This window comes from Zea mays, chromosome 5 (genome assembly GCF_902167145.1).
Source record: "Zea mays cultivar B73 chromosome 5, Zm-B73-REFERENCE-NAM-5.0, whole genome shotgun sequence".
Taxonomy (NCBI): domain Eukaryota; kingdom Viridiplantae; phylum Streptophyta; class Magnoliopsida; order Poales; family Poaceae; genus Zea; species Zea mays.
In genome coordinates, this window is record NC_050100.1 from 142,982,343 (window position 1) to 143,006,235 (window position 23,893).

Consider the following 23,893-nt stretch of genomic DNA (forward strand, 5'->3'; position numbering starts at 1 on the left):
AAATGTTAGTGATGATTCTCTTGTCAACCTTAAAAATGATAATGCTAGTTTAATTGCTAAGATTGACAAGTTGAATGAATCCATTGCTAGCCTTAAGATAAAGAATGAAAAATTGATTGCTAAGGCTAAAGATTTAAATGTTTGCAATGTTTCTATTTCCAATCTTAATTAGAGATGAGAATGCTATTTTACATGCTAAGATTGTTGAATTAAATACTTGCAAACCCTCTACATCTACCGTTGAGCATGTTACTATTTGCACTAGATGTAGAGATATTAATGTTGATGCTATTCATGATCACCTAGCTTTAATTAAACAACAAAATGATCACATAGCTCAACTTAGTGCTAAGATTAATGAGCATGACATAGAAAATGAAAATTTTAAATTTGCTAGAAGCATGCTCTATAGTGGGAGACGCCCTGGCATTAAGGATGGCATTGGATTCCAACAGGGAGACAATGTCAAGCTTAGTGCCTCTAAAAAATTGTCTAATTTTGTTAAGGGTAAGGCTCCCATGGTTCAGGATAACGAGGGTTACATTTTATATCCCGCCGGTTATCCCGACCACAAAATTAGGAGAATTCATTCTAGGAAGTCTCACTCTGGCTCTCATCATGCTTTTATGTATAAGAGTGAGGCATCTAGTTCTAGGCAATCCATTCATGTTAAATTGCCTAAAAAGAAAACTCTTATTGCATCAAATGAACCTAATATTTCATTTAAGACTTTTGATGCATCATATGTTTTAACTAACAAATCAGGCAAAGTAGTTGCCAAATATGTTGGGGGCAAACACAAGGGGTCAAAAACTTGTGTTTGGGTACCCAAGGTACTTGTTTCTAATGTCAAAGGACCCAAGACCGTTTGGGTACCTAAGAACAAGGCCTAAATTTGTTTTGTAGGTTTATGCATCCGGGGGCTCAAGTTGGATCATCGATAGCGGGTGCACAAACCACATGACTGGGGAGAAGAGGATGTTCTCCTCCTATGAGAAAAACCATGATCCCCAAAGAGCTATCACATTCGGGGATGGAAATCAAGGTTTGGTCAAAGGACTTGGTAAAATCGCTATATCTCCTGACCATTCTATTTCCAATGTTTTTCTTGTAGATTCTTTAGATTATAACTTTGTTGGGGGCCTTCGGCTTCCGAAGGTCCTCAAAAACATGATTTGACAATGTTTTCCAAGAGAAATATGTAAACGGGTACCTTCGAAGTTAGATTGCGAATATACAAAAAGCACGGTTAAAGACGAAGCTTGACCGGGACGAAAGGCGATCACGAAGCTATGTGCAGAAAAGCTTCGGCATAACGGCAGAAAAGGGGAACCGACTTAAAGATGAAAAGCCAAATTAGACCTCGAAGAATTACTATAGAGTTATTGTTAAATGTAATGGGTATTAATGTAATTTTGCATGGGCTGCGACCCGTGCCTATAAATATGTGAACAGTATTCTCGTACTGTTCACGCTGACTGGGCACTTTGCTTTCGCATCGCATCTGTATTCACATTCCTTCAAGCCGAAGGTATATTTGTAATTTACTATTATTTACATGAGTAATTTAAGTAAAAAATAAATTAATAATAATGTTTATAGAGATTATGTTATTTCTTATATTCTGTGTTTAAATATTCTTTATCTTTTGTTATGTTCATGAAGGTTTGTCCTTCATGACCTTCGTCCGAAATCCATTATATCCGAAGGGAAATAATGATTCAAAGGACGAAGGGTTTTGATATTTAACATCTTGTGTTGCCTTGTTCTTGATTCATAGCATTTGAGAACGAGTCCCCAACATTGGCGCCCACCTCCGGTGAACTCACTTCCATTTCTTGAGCTTTTGAACATCTTCGGCAAACATCACCTTCGTCATGCCGCCGAAGAAGGCTTCAGCGACAGGGGCTGCCACTCTGCAGCCGCTGGACCCCAATCAGGACGTCCTTTCTCTTAGGGAGGCCCGAAACCAGAAGAGGAAGGCTACCAGTCCAACGCATCCGGAGGATGGCTTGGATCAGGAAATCCAAAACCTGGAGATGCTTCAACAACAGGTGCAACGAAAGAAGGAGAAGATGGCTCGTCTAGCTGACCTTCAGAGGCAGATAGATGAAGCTTCGGAAGAGGTCCGTCATCTTGTTCAGGATGACCAGAACCGAAGGCCCCCGCGCAGAGAGCTCCATCAGGAGGGTTTCTACAATGAGGATGATTGGTATGAAGATTTCCATCATGGAAATTTTGCTTTTGATGATGCTTCTCCTCTATCAACAGAATTGCAGGCTACACCATGGCCCCAGTCTTACAAGCCACCTCAGCTCCCCATGTATGATGGTCATTCAGACCAGAAGCAATTTCTGATGAGTTACGAGGCAACCATATCTTCGTATGGTGGCAATACGGCAGTCATGGCAAAATCTTTTGTCATGGCCGTCAAGAGTGTTGCTCAGACTTGGTACTCCTCTCTTCGACCAGGGACAATTACTTCATGGCAAAAGCTGAAGGATATGTTGATAACCAGCTTTCAAGGATTTCAGACAAAGCCATTCACCGCTCAGGCTCTATTCCAGTGTACCCAGGACCACGAAGAATATCTTCTGGCGTATGTCAGAAGGTTTCTGCGTCTGAGGGCACAGGCGCCAACAGTGCCCAATGAAATTGTCATTGAGGCATGATTAAGGGACTTCGGCCAGGACCTTCAGCGCAATACTTTGCCAGGAAGCCGCCATAGACTTTGGAGAAGCTGCTCCAGAAGATGGACGAGTATATTCGAGCTGACAATGACTTTCGTCAAAGAAGGGAGGAAGCATTCAGGTTTTCTGAAATGACCGGGGGCTTCGGAGGAAGATTTCACCCGAGGCACGTCAGGTCAATTCATAATTCTACTCAAAATGATGATAGAGGGAGTCAGCAGCAAAAGCCACAATATTCTTCACAAGCTTCGGGGCAGCAGCAAAGCTCTTTTCGGCCGCCAGTGCCAAGGGGCAGAGGCGCCAGGGGCTTCGGGGGAAGATTTGGAGATCAGCCAAGAAAGATTTACTGCCTATTCTGTGGTGAAGACAAGGGCCACACTACCAGGATGTGTCATGTTACCATCCAGAAACAAAAGGAGATAGCAGAAGCTGCAGCACAACAAAGTCAGTCCAAGCAAGTCATGCATACTGCTTCGTATCATTCGCCTTACATTCCAGAATATGTAGGCAATCACCCTGCAGCTTCTGTTGCTTCAGCAAGCCAACCCCAAGCATCTTGGCAGCAGCCTCTGCCGCCACCACCAACACAAAGAGGCCAGCAGCCAGAAGGGAGTCAGCGCACTAACCCCCAGCGGGACTTCAGAGAGGAGTCCGAAGCCCGCACAGTCAATAGCACTGTGCCAGAGTCGAAGCACATTTACTGACAAATATCCTACCTCGACAGCAGTTTTTCGCATTTTTACATTCAGAATTGCTTTCTTTTTAATAAGGAACAATTAAGGGTAGTTTTAACGTCTTTTATCGCCTTTCAATTTCTTGTAATAGTTTCGCTCTTTACTGTAATGAAAATATATCTTCTCCATAGGCCTGAGATGCCAAAGCATGAGAATTTATGATTGACAAGGAGGATTTTTGAAGTTATCAAAAATTTGTTCTAAGGAACGCATTGCAATTAATTCAAAGCAGCAAAAAGCCGTTCCTAAGGGAGCGCAGTGTAAGTTTTCTGTGCCTACAACGAAAAATAAACGCTGATTCCGCTGAAGTAAAAGGCGAAGAAGCTCCTAAGGGAGGCTTACAGCGAAAAATAAACGCTGATTCCGCTGAAGTAAAAGGCGAAGAAGCTCCTAAGGGAGGCTTACAGCGAAAAGTCAGCGCTGATATAAAAAGATTGTGTGTTTTATTGCAGGGATGTGTGTACTTTCGGCACAAATATCATTTTGCATAACATAACATCATCACATCATTTAGCATAACATAAGCATCATACAGCATATTGCATGCGGAACAAGAAGGGGATACACCATTGGTCTTCGGAGGGTGATTTGAAAAAGAGGAAATCGTGTTAAGGTACAAGGTAAATCAAGAAGACATGTAGCTTCATTAGAGAGGCAACATAAAACAGCTTCGGAGAATATTTCACGAAGCTTGGATATTCCCCATCAGAGAAGTTTGCAAGATTTTCTTCACGAAGCATGAAAAGAAGGGAAGGTGTTTTTTTCGCTGAAAGCTCAAAAAATGGTATGTATGCAAAATTTCATGCATTGTAAAGAACTGAACTATAAATAGATTATATATTACATTCAAAGTTACAATACATTACACATGTTACGTTCCAAATGTTTCTACAATAGCATTTAATCCTCCCTAAGAACTATTTCTGCAGCTTCGTTTAGTAGCTGGTCGACAACCTTGTCCATGATGGCTTCGGCCATTTCTCTAATTTCATCGTCCCCCTTCGAGTGGGGGCCCGGAGATACTTCAGTAGGTTCTGAGGGAGGAGAAGATACGGCTATATTACTATTACAAACCGTGAACAAAGCCTGGAATCAAAAATTACAATAGAACGAAAACCACTAATTAATACCTATTTGCCCTTCGGGCTCTGTACTTTTCTCAGCAGCCTCTGCTACTTTTCTAGCATCATGGATGCCTTTTTCGCTCTTTTGAATAATTTCTTGGGCCATTTCTCGGCTGCCGTTGTCCCAGATATCGGTGAAAAATTTTCCGCCGATCATACTTGCTTCGGCTAAGGGGTCTTTAATGTCTTCGGAGGACAAAGTAGCTTCGGATTGCGCTAAGGATTTTACATGCTCGCAACCTTTCCTCTCCAAAACAGTAGCAATTCCTCTAGCACCCGAAAAAGCACATATGTCTCTGCGGCTATTCAGGATTTCCTCGAAGGCCTCAGCTTCGTGACTAATCCATTCCATCGGACCTTCGGGATTGCCCCTTGAGAAATTCTCTTCGCTAGAGAATGCGCCAACGTTGGCGAAGCTGGATTTTATCTTCTGAACACACACTATAGATTTATCATAGCATCTTCTCTGGGATGCACGAAGCTCTTTAACATTTATTTCTAAATGATTGGCCCATTGATCACTAAGCTCTCGTTTTGTCTCTTCAAGTATACGTTCTTCTTTAGCTCTGGCTAGCTGTTTCTGAAGATCTTTAATTTCGCGTTTTTGGGCTTCAGCTTGAGCCTTAGATGTAGCTTTGTCTTCCTTTATCTTGTCCACCAATGTAAGCAGAATTTTATCTTTTTCCAGAGCTTCGTTTCTCAGCTTAATAGCCTCTGATCGTAAATTATTGAAAGCAATTTCATAGCTCTCGTCTTCAGCATTCTTTTGCGCCCTCAGCGCGTTGCTCAATATTAAACCCTATATATATACAAGAATTAGTATAAGAATAAAAGAATGATTTGAAAATTATAAATTTCTAAATATACAGCTCTCATACCTTCAGACTATTATATGCAAGACTATCTGCAAGATCGTCCTTCGTCATAGCGCAGAGTGCAGCTTCAAGTTTCGGAAACCCCATACTCCTAGCCATCTCCGGGCAGACAGATAATTCTTTATTGTCAGGGAGGCAGTATAGAAAGTCATCTTCGTCTGTCCCATTGAACACTAGTGCCCCCTTCGGATATTTTAATTCTCTGGCATAGTGATCAGCTTCATAAATCTCTTCTTCAGATAATTTCTTCCCCGAAGCATGTCGCACAATGTAATCGCGTATGGAGGAAGATGCTTCGGGGGCAGCAGTGTCAATTTCTTCAACCAAAATTGGCTCTAACATTTTTTCGGCTTCCAAAGCTGCTTTTGTAGCTTTTTCTTCGGTTTCCAAAGGTTGTTCCTTGGTGGGCTCTGAAGGCCCAGCCTCAGCTTCAGCTTCAGCTCCAGGCTGTTGCTTTGAAGCTTCAGCAACAAAGGCTTCAGTAGACACTCCAGAAGTTTCAAGAGTTTTCTTTGGAGTTATGCTTGAAGATTTAATTGTCTCCAGAACATCTAACACGTTAACCATCCTCTTTCTTTTCGGGGTCACTGTTGGACCCTTCTGGCTTTTTCCTGTTTCAACCTTTGCCGAAGGACCTGAAATTTCTGATGTTTTTGCTTCTTCAGTCCTTGGTTCTTCCATCTTTTCTGTTGCTAGCACTTCGGCCAACTCTTTGATTTCTGGCAGCAGAGTTGAATCTTTAGCTTCGGTGGCCGAAGAGGTTTCACCGGCGAACTCAGGCACCGTGGCTGGTTCAATATAGCGTGGCCGGTGTGTGAGAACCTTTATCCTTTTTCTCTTTGGTGCTGGCTCGCTAGGAGCGGCTGAAGCAGTTTCTTTTGTAGAAGTTGTGCTTTTTCTTTTTTGACCCCGAGCTGGATAGCGGTAGTCGGGGTAGACAAACCCGATTGCGTCAAATACACGGTTGAGTCTTTTCTTCTTTCGGCCTCCGAAGGCCGCTGATAATGCAGTGTCTTCGGCCTTTGAATATACCCCAAGCAATTCACCACTTACAGTCTCAATGCTCTTTAACCAATCATCATCTGGCTCAACGAACTTGTCTCCGTACTTGAACGTGTACTTCAGCCTGACTAGTCCACCTTCGTCAGTTTCTCTAACAGTTTCTTTCGGCATTTCCCAGTTATCTGCAAGTGGCCATACTCTGAAGGCAATGTGTTCTTGTATTAAATCCCTTGTCCCTATAAAAGAGCAGACTACGCCGAAGGCCCTTTGATAGTCGCCTAGAGGGGGGGTGAATAGGGCGAAACTGAAATTCTCAAAAATAATCACAACTACAAGCCGGGTTAGCGTTAGAAATATAAACGAGTCCGCGAGAGAGGAAGCAAAACAAATCGCAAGCAAATGAAGAGTGTGACACGCGGATTTGTTTTACCGAGGTTCGGTTCTTGCAAACCTACTCCCCGTTGAGGAGGCCACAAAGGTCGGGTCTCTTTCAACCCTTCCCTCTCTCAAACGGTCCCTCGGACCGAGTGAGCTTCTCTTCTCAAATCACATGGGAATCAAACTTCCCGCAAGGGCCACCACACAATTGGTGCCTCTTGCCTCAATTACAAGTGAGTGTTTGATCACAAGAAAGAATCAAGAAAGAAGGAAGCAATCCAAGCGCAAGAGCTCAAAAGAACACAAGCAAATCTCTCTCTCTAGTCACTAGGGCGTTGTGTGGAATATGGAGAGGATTTGATCTCTTTGGTGTGTCTAGAATTGAATGCTAGAGCTCTTGTAGTAGTTGGGAAGTGGAAAAACTTGGATGCAATGAATGGTGGGGTGGTTGGGGTATTTATAGCCCCAACCACCAAAAGTGGCCGTTGGGAGGCTGTCTGTTCGATGGCGCACCGGACAGTCCGGTGCACACCGGACATGTCCGGTGCCCCCGCCACGTCATCACTGCCGTTGGATTCTGACCGTTGGAGCTTCTGACTTGTGGGCCCGCCTGGATGTCCGGTGCACACCGGACATGCACTGTTCCTTGTCCGGTGCGCCAGTATGGGCGCGCCTGACTTCTGCGCGCTTCTGGCGCGCATTGAATGCGCCTGCAGGTGACCGTTGGCGCCGAATAGCCGTTGCTCCGGAGTTGCACCGGACAGTCCGGTGCACACCGGACATGTCCGGTGAATTATAGCGGACTAGCCGTTGGAGATTCCCGAAGCTGGCGAGTTCCTGAGGCCGTTCTTCCTTGGCGCACCGGACACTGTCCGGTGTACACCGGACAGTCCGGTGAATTATAGCGTGAGTGCCTCTGGAAATTCCCGAAGGTGGCGAGTTTGAGTTGGAGTCCTCTGGTGCACCGGACATGTCCGGTGGTGCACCTGACACTGTCCGGTGGCACACCGGACAGTCCGGTGTGCCAGACCAGAGGTGCCTTCGGTTGGCCCTTTGCTCTTTTGTTGAACCCAACTCTTGGTCTTTTTATTGGCTAAGTGTGAACCTTTAGCACCTGTATAACTTATATACTAGAACAAACTAGTTAGTCCAATTATTTGTGTTGGGCAATTCAACCACCAAAATTATTTAGGAACTAGGTGTAAGCCTAATTCCCTTTCAATCTCCCCCTTTTTGGTGATTGATGCCAACACAAACCAAAGCAAGTATAGAGATGCATAATTGAACTAGTTTGCATAATGTAAGTGCAAAGGTTGCTTGGAATTGAGCCAATATAGATACTTACAAGATATGCATGGATTGTTTCTTTCATTTTTAACATTTTGGACCACGCTTGCACCACATGTCTTGTTTTTGCAAACTCTTTTGTAAATACTTTTCAAAGTTCTTTTGCAAATAGTCAAGGGTAAATGAGTAAGATTTTGCAAAGCATTTTCAAGATTTGAAATTTTCTCCCCCTGTTTCAAATGCTTTTCCTTTGACTAAACAAAACTCCCCTAAATGAGATCCTCCTCTTAGTGTTCAAGAGGGTTTTGATATATCATTTTTGAAATACTACTTTCTCCCCCTTTTGAACACAATGGGATACCAATTGAAAAATTATTCTTTGAAAAACTAAGTTTTTGAAATTGGTGGTGGTGCGGTCCTTTTGCTTTGGGCTCATACTCTCTCCCCCTTTGGCATGAATCGCCAAAAACGGAATCATTAGAGCCCTCGAAGTAATTTCTTCCCCTTTGGTCATACACAAATGAGTTAAGATTATACCAAAGATGAAGTCCTTTTGCTCTCTCCCCCAAAGATGGAGAGTGGCTTGGAGCGACGGTGAAGGATGAGTTACGGAGTGGAAGCCTTTGTCTTTGCCGAAGACTCCAATTCCCTTTCAATATACCTATGACTTGGTTTGAAATAGACTTGAAAACACATTAGTCATAGCATATAAAAGAGATATGATCAAAAGTATATAAATGAGCTATGTGTGCAATCTAACAAAAGAAGTTGCGTGAATCAAGAATATTGAGCTCATGCCTAAGTTTGGTAAAAGTTTGTTCATCAAGAGGCTTGGTAAAGATATCGGCTAATTGAACTTTAGTGTTAATGTAAGAAATCTCGATATCCCCCTTTTGTTGGTGATCCCTAAGAAAATGATACCGGATGGCTATGTGTTTAGTGCGGCTATGCTCGACAGGATTGTCGGCCATTTTGATTGCACTCTCATTATCACATAGCAAAGGGACTTTGGTTAATTTGTAACCGTAGTCCCGCAGGGTTTGCCTCATCCAAAGCAATTGCGCGCAACAATGGCCTGCGGCAATGTACTCGGCTTCGGCGGTGGAAAGAGCGACCGAATTTTGCTTCTTTGAAGCCCAAGACACCAAGGATCTTCCCAAGAACTGGCAAGTCCCCGATGTGCTCTTCCTATTGATTTTACACCCCGCCCAATCGGCATCCGAATAACCAATCAAATCAAATGTGGATCCCCTAGGGTACCAAAGCCCAAACTTAGGAGTATAAGCCAAATATCTCAAGATTCGTTTTACGGCCGTAAGGTGGGATTCCTTAGGGTCGGATTGGAATCTTGCACACATGCAAACGGAAAGCATAATATCCGGTCGAGATGCACATAAATAGAGTAAAGAACCTATCATCGACCGGTATACCTTTTGATCCACGGACTTACCTCTCGTGTCGAGGTCAAGATGCCCATTGGTTCCCATGGGTGTCTTGATGGGCTTGGCATCCTTCATCCCAAACTTGCTTAGAATATCTTGAGTATACTTCGTTTGGCTTAGGAAGGTGCCCTCTTGGAGTTGCTTCACTTGAAATCCTAAGAAGTACTTTAACTCCCCCATCATAGACATCTCGAACTTTTGTGTCATGATCCTACTAAATTCTTCACATGTAGACTCGTTAGTAGACCCAAATATGATATCATCAACATAAATTTGGCATACAAACAAGTCATTTTCAAGAGTTTTAGTGAATAAAGTAGGATCGGCCTTTCCGACTTTGAAGCTATTAGCAATAAGGAAATCTCTAAGGCGTTCATACCATGCTCTTGGGGCTTGCTTAAGCCCATAAAGCGCCTTAGAGAGTTTATAGACATGGTTAGGGTACTCACTATCTTCAAAGCCGGGAGGTTGCTCAACATAGACCTCTTCCTTGATTGGTCCATTGAGGAAGGCACTTTTCACGTCCATTTGATAAAGCTTAAAGCCATGGTAAGTAGCATAGGCTAATAATATGCGAATTGATTCAAGCCTAGCTACGGGTGCATAGGTTTCACCGAAATCCAAACCTTCGACTTGGGAGTATCCCTTGGCCACAAGTCGAGCTTTGTTCCTTGTCACCACACCATGCTCGTCTTGCTTGTTGCGGAAGACCCATTTGGTTCCTACAACATTTTGGTTAGGACGTGGAACTAAATGCCATACCTCATTCCTAGTGAAGTTGTTGAGCTCCTCTTGCATCGCCACCACCCAATCCGAATCTTGAAGTGCTTCCTCTACCCTGTGTGGCTCAATAGAGGAAACAAAAGAGTAATGCTCATAAAAATGTGCAACACGAGATCTAGTGGTTACCCCCTTATGAATGTCGCCGAGGATGGTGTCGACGGGGTGATCTCGTTGAATTGCTTGGTGGACTCTTGGGTGTGGCGGTCTTGGTTGTTCATCCTCCTTGTCCTCATCATTTGCATCTCCCTCTTGATCATTGCCGTCATCTTGAGGTGGCTCATTTGCTTGATCTTCTACTTCATCAACTTGAGCTTCATCCTCATTTTGAGTTGGTGGAGATGCTTGAGTGGAGGAGGATGGTTGATCTTGTGCATTTGGAGGCTCTTCGGATTCCTTAGGACACACATCCCCAATGGACATGTTCCTTAGCGCGATGCACAGAGCCTCTTCAATACCTATCTCATCAAGATCAACTTGCTCTACTTGAGAGCCGTTAGTCTCATCAAACACAACGTCACAAGAAACTTCAACTTGTCCAGAGGACTTGTTAAAGACTCTATATGCCCTTGTGTTTGAATCATATCCTAGTAAAAAGCCTTCTACATTCTTAGGAGCAAATTTAGATTTTCTACCTCTTTTAACAAGAATAAAGCATTTGCTACCAAAGACTCTAAAATATGAAATGTTGGGCTTTTTACCGGTTAGGAGTTCATAGGATGTCTTCTTGAGGATTCGGTGAAGATATAACCGGTTGATGGCGTAGCAGGCGGTGTTGACTGCCTCGGCCCAAAACCGATCCGAAGTCTTGTACTCATCAAGCATGGTCCTTGCCATGTCCAATAGAGTTCGATTCTTCCTCTCCACTACACCATTTTGTTGTGGGGTGTAGGGAGAAGAGAACTCATGCTTGATGCCCTCCTCCTCAAGAAAGCCTTCGATTTGAGAGTTCTTGAACTCCGTCCCGTTGTCGCTTCTTATTTTCTGGATCCTTAAGCCGAACTCATTTTGAGCCCGTCTCAAGAATCCTTTTAAGGTCTCTTGGGTTTGAGATTTTTCCTGTAAAAAGAATACCCAAGTGAAGCGAGAATAATCATCCACAATAACTAGACAGTACTTACTCCCGCCGATGCTTATGTAAGCGATCGGGCCGAATAGATCCATGTGTAGGAGCTCCAGTGGCCTGTCACTAGTCATGATGTTCTTGTGTGGATGATGAGTGCCAACTTGCTTCCGGGCCTGGCATGCGCTACAAATCCTGTCTTTCTCAAAATGAACATTGGTTAATCCTAAAATGTGTTCCCCCTTTAGAAGTTTATGAAGATTCTTCATCCCAACGTGGGCTAGTCGGCGGTGCCAGAGCCAACCCATGTTAGTCTTAGCAATTAAGCAAGTGTCGAGTTCAGCTTTATCAAAATCTACCAAATATAGCTGACCCTCTAACACTCCCTTAAATGCTATTGAATCATCACTTCTTCTAAAGACAGTGACACCTACATCAGTGAATAGACAGTTGTAGCCCATTTGACATAATTGTGAAACGGAAAGCAAATTGTAGTCTAGTGAATCTACAAGAAAAACATTGGAAATAGAATGGTCAGAAGATATAGCTATTTTACCAAGACCTTTGACCAAACCTTGATTTCCATCCCCGAATGTGATAGCTCGTTGGGGATCTTGGTTTTTCTCATATGAGGAGAACATCTTCTTCTCCCCTGTCATGTGATTTGTGCACCCGCTGTCGAGTATCCAACTTGAGCCCCCGGATGCATAAACCTACAAAACAAGTTTAGTTCTTGACTTTAGGTACCCAAATGGTTTTGGGTCCTTTGGCATTAGACACAAGAACTTTGGGTACCCAAACACAAGTCTTTGATTCCTTGTGCTTGGCCCCAACATATTTGGCAACTACCTTGCCGGATTTGTTAGTCAACACATAAGATGCATCAAAAGTCTTAAATGAAATGCTATGTTCATTTGATGCACTAGGAGTTTTCCTTTTAGGCAACTTAGCATGGGTTGGTTGCCTAGAGCTAGATGTCTCACCCTTATACATAAAAGCATGGTTAGGGCCAGAGTGAGACTTCCTAGAATGAACTCTCCTAATTTTGTCCTCGGGATAACCGGCAGGGTATAAAATGTAACCCTCGTTATCCTGAGGCATGGGAGCTTTGCCCTTAACAAAGTTAGATAATCTTTTAGGAGGGGCATTAAGTTTAACATTGTCTCCCCTTTGGAAGCCAATGCCATCCTTGATGCCAGGGCGTCTCCCATTATAAAGCATGCTACGAGCAAATTTAAATTTCTCATTTTCTAAGTTGTGCTCGGCAATTTTAGCATCTAATTTTGCTATATGATCATTTTGTTGTTTAATTAAAGCAATATGATCATGAATAGCATTGATATCAACATCTCTACATCTAGTACAAATAGATACATGCTCAACAATAGATGTAGAGGGTTTGCATGAATTAAGTTCAACAATCTTAGCACGCAAGATATCATTATTATCTCTAAGATCGGAAATTGTAACATTGCAAACATCTAGTTCTTTAGCCTTAGCAATTAAATTTTTATTTTCTACTTTAAGGCTAGCAAGAGAAATGTTCAATTCTTCAATCCTAGCAAGCAAATCATCATTATTATCTCTAGGATCGGAAATTGAAACATTACAAACATGTGAATCAACCTTAGCATTTAAACTAGCATTCTCATTCCTAAGGTTGTCAATCATCTCACGGCAAGTGCTTAGCTCACTAGATAGTTTTTGACATTTTTCTACTTCTAGAGCATAAGCATTTTTAACCTTAACATGTTTCTTGTTTTCTTTAATTAGAAAATCCTCTTGGGAATCCAAAAGGTCATCTTTTTCATGAATAGCACTAATTAATTCATTTAATTTTTCTTTTTGCTCCATGTTAAGATTGGCAAAAAGAGAGCGCAAGTTATCTTCCTCATCACTAACATTATCATCACTAGAGGATTCATATCTAGTGGAGGATTTGGATTTAACCTTTTTCTTTTTGCCGTCCTTTGCCATGAGGCACTTGTGGCCGATGTTGGGGAAGAGAAGTCCCTTGGTGACGGCGATGTTGGCGGCGTCCTCGTCGTCGGAGGAGTCGCTTGAGCTTTCGTCGGAGTCCCACTCCCGACAAACATGGGCATCGCCGCCCTTCTTTTTGTAGTACCTTTTCTTCTCCTTTCTTCTCCCCTTCTTGTCGTCGCCCCTGTCACTATCACTTGACAATGGACATTTAGCTATAAAGTGACCGGGCTTACCACACTTGTAGCAAACCTTCTTGGAGCGGAACTTGTAGTCTTTCCCTCTCCTTTGTTTGAGGATTTGGCGGAAGCTCTTGATGAGGAGTGCCATTTCCTCATTGTCGAGCTTGGAGGCGTCGATTGGTTGTCTACTTGGTGTAGACTCCTCCTTCTTTTCCTCCGTCGCCTTGAATGCGACGGGTTGAGCTTCGGATGTGGTGGGATCATCAAGCTCGTTGATCTTCCTCGAGCCTTCGATCATGCACTCAAAACTTACAAAATTCCCGATAACTTCCTCGGGGGTCATTTTAGTATATCTAGGATTACCACGAATTAATTGAACTTGAGTGGGGTTAAGGAAAATGAGTGATCTTAGAATAACCTTAACCATTTCGTGGTCGTCCCACTTCTTGCTCCCGAGGTTGCGCACTTGGTTTACCAAGGTCTTGAGCCGGTTGTACATGTGTTGTGGCTCTTCTCCTTTGCGAAGCCGGAACCGACCGAGCTCCCCCTCGATCGTTTCCCGCTTGGTGATCTTTGTGAGCTCATCTCCCTCGTGCGCGGTTTTGAGTACATCCCAAACCTCCTTGGCGCTCTTCAACCCTTGAACTTTGTTATACTCCTCTCTACTTAAAGAGGCGAGGAGTATTGTTGTTGCTTGAGAGTTGAAGTGCTCGATTTGGGCCACCTCGTCCTCATCATAATCCTTATCCCCTACGGATGGTACCTGTGCTCCAAACTCAACAACATTCCATATACTTTTGTGGAGTGAGGTTAGATGAAATTTCATTAAATCACTCCACCTAGCATAATCTTCACCGTCAAAGGTTGGCGGTTTGCCTAATGGAACGGAAAGCAATGGAGTATGTCTAGATGTACGAGGATAGTGTAAGGGGATCTTACTAAACTTCTTACGCTCTTGGCGTTTAGAAGTTACGGAGGGCGCATCGGAGCCGGAGGTTGATGTTGATGAAGTGTCGGTCTCGTAGTAGACCACTTTCCTCATCCTCTTGTGCTTGTCACCACTCCGATGCGGCTTGTGAGAGGAAGATCTCTCCTTCTTCTCTTTGTGGTGAGAAGAAGATTTCTTCTCCTTCCCTTTGTTGGAGGAGCTCTTCTTCTTCTCCTTCCTCTTGGTGCGGGACTCTTCCGATGAAGTGCTCCCGTGGCTTGTAGTGGGTTTTTCGCCGGTCTCCATCTCCTTCTTGGCGTGATCTCCCGACATCACTTCGAGCGGTTAGGCTCTAATGAAGCACCGGGCTCTGATACCAATTGATAGTCGCCTAGAGGGGGGTGAATAGGGCGAAACTGAAATTCTCAAAAATAATCACAACTACAAGCCGGGTTAGCGTTAGAAATATAAACGAGTCCGCGAGAGAGGAAGCAAAACAAATCGCAAGCAAATGAAGAGTGTGACACGCGGATTTGTTTTACCGAGGTTCGGTTCTTGCAAACCTACTCCCCGTTGAGGAGGCCACAAAGGCCGGGTCTCTTTCAACCCTTCCCTCTCTCAAACGGTCCCTCGGACCGAGTGAGCTTCTCTTCTCAAATCACTTGGGAATCAAACTTCCCGCAAGGGCCACCAAACAATTGGTGCCTCTTGCCTCAATTACAAGTGAGTGTTTGATCACAAGAAAGAATCAAGAAAGAAGGAAGCAATCCAAGCGCAAGAGCTCGAAAGAACACAAGCAAATCTCTCTCTCTAGTCACTAGGGCGTTGTGTGGAATATGGAGAGGATTTGATCTCTTTGGTGTGTCTAGAATTGAATGCTAGAGCTCTTGTAGTAGTTGGGAAGTGGAAAAACTTGGATGCAATGAATGGTGGGGTGGTTGGGGTATTTATAGCCCCAACCACCAAAAGTGGCCGTTGGGAGGCTGTCTGTTCGATGGCGCACCGGACAGTCCGGTGCACACCGGACATGTCCGGTGCCCCCGCCACGTCATCACTGCCGTTGGATTCTGACCGTTGGAGCTTCTGACTTGTGGGCCCGCCTGGATGTCCGGTGCACACCGGACATGCACTGTTCCTTGTCCGGTGCGCCAGTATGGGCGCGCCTGACTTCTGCGCGCTTCTGGCGCGCATTGAATGCGCCTGCAGGTGACCGTTGGCGCCGAATAGCCGTTGCTCCGGAGTTGCACCGGACAGTCCGGTGCACACCGGACATGTCCGGTGAATTATAGCGGACTAGCCGTTGGAGATTCCCGAAGCTGGCGAGTTCCTGAGGCCGTTCTTCCTTGGCGCACCGGACACTGTCCGGTGTACACCGGACAGTCCGGTGAATTATAGCGCGAGTGCCTCTGGAAATTCCCGAAGGTGGCGAGTTTGAGTTGGAGTCCTCTGGTGCACCGGACATGTCCGGTGGTGCACCGGACACTGTCCGGTGGCACACCGGACAGTCCGGTGTGCCAGACCAGAGGTGCCTTCGGTTGGCCCTTTGCTCTTTTGTTGAACCCAACTCTTGGTCTTTTTATTGGCTAAGTGTGAACCTTTAGCACCTGTATAACTTATATACTAGAACAAACTAGTTAGTCCAATTATTTGTGTTGGGCAATTCAACCACCAAAATTATTTAGGAACTAGGTGTAAGCCTAATTCCCTTTCACCCTTTGGCACTCTTCGGCTACTTCATCCATTTCTACCTTCGGTTTCCGGAGTCCGAAGCGCTGCCAGATAGGACACATGATGATATCTTTAATATCTTCTCGAACCTTCAAATCATTTTTTTACATAGAACCATTCTTTCATCCATTCCCCAGGCCATCTCTTCCGAAAGGTTGGCACGGGACAGCTTGATCCAGAGCGAGCACCGAAGCTGTAGCAACCAAAGTTGTTATGATATTGCTCCTTACCCCAGGGCTTCGTCTCATAGATTAACTCATGTATATTGCAAAAGCTTTTCGCACTTGGTTCCAGGCTCTGACTCTTCACGGCCCAGACGAAAAGTCCCATTCTTATTATTGCTTCAGGGGTAAGTTGATGAAGATAAACCTGATATATTTTCAGAACTTCTACCACAAACCTGCTTAAAGGGAATCGTAGCCTAGCTTTAAAAAAGCTTCGGAAGATCACGACTTCATTATCTTCGGGTGTCGGCACAGTCTTTTCTCCGACATCTGCCCTCACGATGGATATATCTCGAAAATATCTTCCCCTCATGTTTTCAAGGTGACTTTGTCCAATAGTTGATTTTCCGAAGACTGAATGGCTTGGTCGCCATGGTCGATCTTCGGAATCCTCACCTCCGTTGTCTGCGTCATAGCTATCACTTTCACCAGTATCTTCAGATAGGCCTTCCAAAATTTCCTTAGTAATCTTCTCTGTATTTGTTTTTGCTATTGATTCAATGAAGCCCAGATTTTTCTCCTCAGAAAGGCTCAGCTTCACTTCGGCGACAACTTTCTTTTCCTGAGACATCCCTTCGGAAGTTCTTTTAAAAAAAAGGGGCTTTTTGGTCCGAAGCTTAAAATCTAGAGAGGCAGTCAAATATTTGTGGACAGAGAGCTATTTGAGCAGGCAGAACAAATGGCAAGATAGCGTGCCAAATAAACTTGTGGTGAGCTCATATTTATACACCCAGTATGTCGAAAACTGGAGGGTCCCGCTTGTCAATGACTGTTGCTATTCTAGCAAAAGGAAGGTGTTTTTTTGGACCTTCGGCTCATAGCCTTCGTCCGTATCGCAATATAAACTTATCTTTACAGTAAATTAATATTGCGAGGGGCTACTGTTGGGGGCCTTCGGCTTCCGAAGGTCCTCAAAAACATGATTTGACAATGTATTCCAAGAGAAATATGTAAACAGGTACCTTCGAAGTTAGATTGCGAATATACAAAAAGCACGGTTAAAGACGAAGCTTGACCGGGACAAAAGGCGATCACGACGAAGGAAAAGACGATCACGAAGCTATGTGCAGAAAAGCTTCGGCATAACGGCGGAAAAGGGGAACCGACTTAAAGATGAAAAGCCAAATTAGACCTCGAAGAATTACTATAGAGTTATTGTTAAATGTAATAGGTATTAATGTAATTTTGCATGGGCTGCGACCCGTGCCTATAAATATGTGAACAGTATTCCCGTACTGTTCACGCTGACTGTGCACTTTGCTTTCGCATCGCATCTGTATTCACATTCCTTCAAGCCGAAGGTATATTTGTAATTTACTATTATTTACATGAGTAATTTAAGTAAAAAATAAATTAATAATAATGTTTACAGAGATTATTTTATTTCTTATATTCTGTGTTTAAATATTCTTTATCTTTTGTTATGTTCATGAAGGTTTGTCCTTCATGACCTTCGTCCGAAATCCATTATATCCAAAGGGAAATAATGATTCAAAGGACGAAGGGTTTTGATATTTAACATCTTGTGTTGCCTTGTTCTTGATTCATAGCATTTGAGAACGAGTCCCCAACAAACTTACTTTCAGTTTCTCAATTATGCAAAATGGGCTACAATTGTCTTTTTACGGATATAGGTGTTACTGTCTTTAGACGAAGTGATGATTCAGTAGCATTTAAGGGAGTGTTAGAGGGTCAGCTATACTTAGTTGATTTTAATAGAGCTGAACTCAACACTTGCTTAATTGCTAAGACTAACATGGGTTGGCTCTAGCATCGCCGACTAGCCCACGTTGGAATGAAGAATCTTCATAAGCTTCTAAAGGGAGAACACATTTTGGGACTAACAAATGTTCATTTTGAGAAAGACAGGGTTTGTAGCGCATGTCATGCAGGGAAGCAAGTAGGTGTTCATCATCCACACAAGAACATCATGACAACTGACAGGCCACTTGAGCTACTCCACATGGACCTATTTGGCCCGATAGCTTACATAAGCATCGGTGGGAGTAAGTACTGTCTAGTTATTGTGGATGATTATTCTCGCTTCACTTGGGTATTCTTTTTGCAGGAAAAATCTCAAACCCAAGAGACCTTAAAAGGATTCTTGAGATGGGCTCAAAATGAGTTCGGCTTAAGGATCAAAAAGATTAGAAGCGACAATGGAACGGAGTTCAAGAACTCACAAATAGAAGGCTTCCTTGAGGATGAGGGCATCAAGCATGAGTTCTCTTCTCCCTACACACCTCAACAAAATGGTGTAGTGGAGAGGAAGAATAGAACTCTACTTGACATGGCGAGGACCATGCTTGATGAATACAAGACTTCGGACCGGTTTTGGGTAGAAGCAATCAACACCGCTTGCTACGCCATCAACCGCCTCTACCTTCATCGAGTCCTCAAGAAGACATCATATGAACTCCTAACCGGTAAAAATCCCAATGTTTCATATTTTAGAGTCTTTGGTAGCAAATGCTTTATTCTTGTTAAAAGAGGTAGAAAATCTAAATTTCCTCTAAGGTTGTAGAAGGCTTTTTACTTGGTTATGATTCAAACACAAGGGCATATAGAGTCTTTAACAAGTCCACTGGACTTGTGGAAGTTTCTTGTGACATTGTGTTTGATGAGACTAACGGCTCTCAAATAGAGCAAGTTGATCTTGATGAGCTAGATGATGAAGAGGCTCTGTGCGTCGCACTAAGGAACATGTCCATTGGGGATATGTGTCCTAAGGAATCCGAAGAGCCTCCACATGCTCAAGATCAACCATCTTCCTCAATGCAAGCATCTCCACCAACTCAAGATGAGGATCAAGCTCAAGATGATGAAAATGAAGATCAAGAGGAGCAACCTCAAGAGGAGGACAATGGTCAAGGGGGAGATGCTAATGGTCAAGACAAGGAAGATGATGAGGGTCCAAGACCGCCTCACCCAAGAGTCCACCAAGCAATACAACGAGATCATCCCGTGAACACTATCCTCTGCGATATTCAAAAGGGGGTAACCACTCGATCTCGTGTTGCTCATTTTTGTGAACATTATTCCTTTGTGTCTTCTATTGAGCCATACAGGGTGGAAGACGCATTAAGGGATTCGGATTGGGTGTTGGTGATGCAAGAGGAACTCAACAACTTCACGAGGAATGAGGTATGGCATCTTGTTCCACGCCCTAACCAAAATGTTGTAGGAACCAAGTGCGTCTTCCGTAACAAGCAAGATGAGCATGGTGTGGTGACAAGGAACAAAGCCCGACTTGTGGACAAGGGTTACTCCCAAGTCGAAGGTTTGGATTTCGGTGAAACCTATGCACCCGTAGCTAGGCTTGAGTCAATTCGTATATTACTTGCCTATGCTACTTACCATGGCTTCAAGCTTTACCAAATGGACGTGAAAAGTGTCTTCCTCAATGGACCAATCAAGGAAGAGGTCTATGTTGAGCAACCTCCCGGCTTTGAAGATAGTGAGTATCCTAACCATGTTTATAAACTCTCTAAGGCGCTTTATGGCCTCAAGCAAGCCCCAAGACCATGGTATGAATGCCTAAGAGATTTTCTTATCGCTAATGGCTTCAAAGTCGGTAAAGCCAATCCTACTCTCTTTACTAAAACCATTGCAAATGATTTGTTTGTATGCCAAATTTATGTTGATGATATCATATTTGGGTCTACTAACAAATCTACTTGTGAAGAGTTTAGTAGGATCATGGTTCAAAAATTCGAGATGTCTATGATGGGGGAGTTGAAGTATTTCTTAGGATTTCAAGTCAAGCAACTCCAAGAGGGCACCTTCATTAGCCAAACAAAGTACATTCAAGACATACTCACCAAGTTTGGGATGAAGGATGCCAAGCCCATCAAGACACCCATGGGAACCAATGGGCATCTCGACCTCGACACGGGAGGTAAATCCGTAGATCAAAAAGTATACCGGTCGATGATAGGATCTCTACTTTATTTATGTGCATCTCGACCAGATATTATGCTTTCTGTATGTATGTGTGCAAGATTCCAAGCCAATCCTAAGGAAGTTCACCTTATGGCCGTGAAACGAATCTTTAGATATTTAGTTCATACTCCTAAGTTTGGCCTTTGGTACCCCAAGGGATCCACTTTTGATTTAATTGGATATTCAGATGTTGATTGGGTAGGGTGTAAGATTGATAGAAAGAGCACATTAGGGACTTGTCAGTTCTTGGGAAGATCTCTAGTGTCTTGGGCTTCTAATAAACAAAATTTTGTAGCTCTTTCTACCGCCGAAGCCGAGTACATTGCCGCAGGCCATTGTTGCGTGCAATTGCTTTAGATGAGGCAAACCCTTAGGGACTATGGTTACAAATTAACCAAAGTTCCTCTCCTATGTGATAATGAGAGTGCAATCCGCATGGCGGATAATCCCGTTGAGCACAGCCGCACTAAGCACATAGCCATTCGGTATCACTTTTTGAGGGATCACCAACAAAGGGGAGATATCGAGATTGCATATGTTAGCACCAAAGAACAATTAGCTGATATCTTCACCAAGCCATTAGATGAGAAAACCTTTACCAAACTTAGGCATGAGCTAAACATTCTTGATTCTAGGAACTTTGATTGATATTTTGCACACATAGCTCATTTATATACCTTTGATCATATCTCTTTCATGTGCCATGACTAATGTGGTTTTCAAGTGTATTTCATGCTAAGTCATAGATTGAAAGGGAAATGGAGTCCTCGGCGAAGACAAGGTTTCCACTCCACTCCGTCCAATTATTCATCCTTCGCCGTAACTCCGCACCGCTCTCCAATTTGGTATAATCTTCACTCATATATTGTTGCCAAAGGGGAGAGAAAGTAATGAAGGGCTTATATTTCACTCACAAGTATCCGTTTTTGGCGATTCATGCCAAAGGGGGAGAAAGTATTAGCCCAAAGCAAAAGGACCGCACCACCACCAATTTCAAAAATTTGTAGTCTTTCAATTTGTATTAAAGAATTTTTTTTAAGTTGATATCTTATTTTTGATATAATTTCAAATTGGTATGACCCCTTTCAAAATCAATATCTAAAACCCTCTTGAACACTAAGAGGAGAATTTCATTGAGGGGGAGTTTTGTTTAGTCAAAGGAAAAGCATTTGAAACAGGGGGAGAAAATTTCAAATCTTGAAAATGCTTCTCAAAATCTTATTCATATACCTTTGACTATTTGCAAAAGACTTTGAAAAAGAATTTCCAAAACATTTGCAAAAACAAAACAAGTGGTGCAAGCGTGGTCGAAAATGTTAAAATTAGAAGAAAGCATCCATGCATATCTCATGAAATGTAAATTGGTTTAAATCCAAGTAACCTTTGCACTTACCTTATGCAAACTAGTTCAATTCTGCACTTATATATTTGATTTGGTTTGTGTTGGCATCAATCACCAAAAAGGGGGAGATTGAAAGGGAAATAGGCTCAAACCTTTTCCTAAATAATTTTGGTGGTTGAATTGCCCAACACAAATTATTGGACTAACTAGTTTGCTCTAGATTATGAGTTCTACAGGTACCAAAGGTTCAACACAAACCAATAAAAAGTCCAAGAAAGGGTTCAAATAAAAAGAGCAAAAGACAACCGAAGGTTGCCCTGGTCTGGCGCACCGGACTGTCAGGGAGATCATCTCCAAACTTGCCACCTTCGGGAATTTGGGAAGCCTCTCCGCTATAATTCACCGGACTGTTCGGTGTGCCAAGCGGAGCAACGGTCGCCAGCGCAAGCGTAGATGGCGCACCAGACAGTGAACAGGACCTGTCCGGTGCACCACCGAACTGTCCGGTGGCCCACATGTCAGAAGCTCCAACGGTCGAACCCTAATGGTAGGGTGACGTGGCTGGCGCACCGGACAGTGTCCGGTGGCACACCGGACTGTCCGGTGTGCCCTTCGATAGCATAGTTCCCCAACGGCCATTTTGGTGGTTGGGGCTATAAATACCCCCCAACCACCACTCTTCAAGGCATCCAAGCATTCACTACTCCTCATTCAATACAAGAGCAATACACAACACTCCAAGACACAAATCAAAGCCACCGATCGAATCAAAGTCCACAATTCAACTCTAGTTTTTAGGACTTGTGAGAAGATCGACTTGTGTTCTTTTGTTGTTCTTGTTGCTTGGTTGGCTTTCTTCTTTCTCTCATTCTTACTCTCAAAGCCTTGTAAGCAAAGCAAGAAATACCAATTGTGTGGTGGTCCTTGCGGGGTCTAAGTGACCCGGGAAATCAAGGAAGGAAGCTCACTCGGTCTAAGTGACCATTTAAGAGAGGGAAAGGGTTGAAAGAGACCCGGTCTTTGTGACCACCTAAACGGGGAGTAGGTTTGCAAGAACCGAACCTCGGTAAAACAAATCACCATGTCATCCGCTCTTATTCGCTTGTGATTTGTTTTTGCCCTCTCTTTCGGACTCGACTTTATTTCTAAGGCTAACCACGGCTTGTAGTTGTGCTTAAACTTTATAAATTTCAGATTTGCCTATTCACCCCCCTCTAGGCGACTTTCACTATACTACCTGGCTCTAGGCTTGAGGTCATATTCCTCTCGATCCTCTCCCCAGACGAGGGGAGACGATGGCTTCCCCACGAACAGGACCTGCGAGGGGAACATGAGGCAATCTACCCCATGTACATTACGATCTTGCTGAGGTAGCTCGTACCTGACCGCAGGAAGTCCTCGCATGGACACTAAAGCCCTCAGAGACAAGCTCCATCCATCATCCTCGGCGACCGCAACGACCACCTCGTGTTAGGTAGAGGGAGGAATAAGTTTGCCCGGAGCTCCCACGGAGATGAGGCTACGATTTCTATATCGGCAAATGGAGAGGTCGGTCCTTTAAAGGCACTAAAGGCAAGGAGAAAGGAGGTATCATATTGTGCCTCCTTCGTCTACACGGGGGACAATGTACCAGATCCTTCCCCTGCATGGCACCCCTAGGCAGAAATTTGAGAAAGGCCCTTCGGTGCTAAAAGAACAGGTGAACCAAAGCCTTATGCTATCGGCCATGGAGCGGAAAGGGTCGGACACCTCACCGCCCAAGCCAAAACAAGACAATGGAGGATGCAAGCTAGAGTCGCCTCCTTGGATAGGATACACACATTGTCCCCTAGGCGAGGCGCCCATGTCCCTTCCTGACCTATGCAGGAAGGAAGGGGAGTGCTTTCATCACAACGCATGGGAGAATTCAGCAAGGGCGAGTCACCCCACAAAGGGGACACCAATCATGGCAGCACCTCACCCACTGCATCTTGTAGGGATGTCCCTCTAGCTCTCGGAGGGAGCACGGATAAACCAGCAGGTGAAGACGATGGACGAGACCTTTCAAGGTCAGGCAACAAGCTCATCCCTAGGCAATGATGCGCCCTTCGGGGGTAGCGGACCTAGATCGGAGGTCAGCGCGAGGACTATGCGTCGCTCACCCGTACCTCCCCATGAGTAACCAAGATGGAAACTCCTCGAATGCAAAAGGT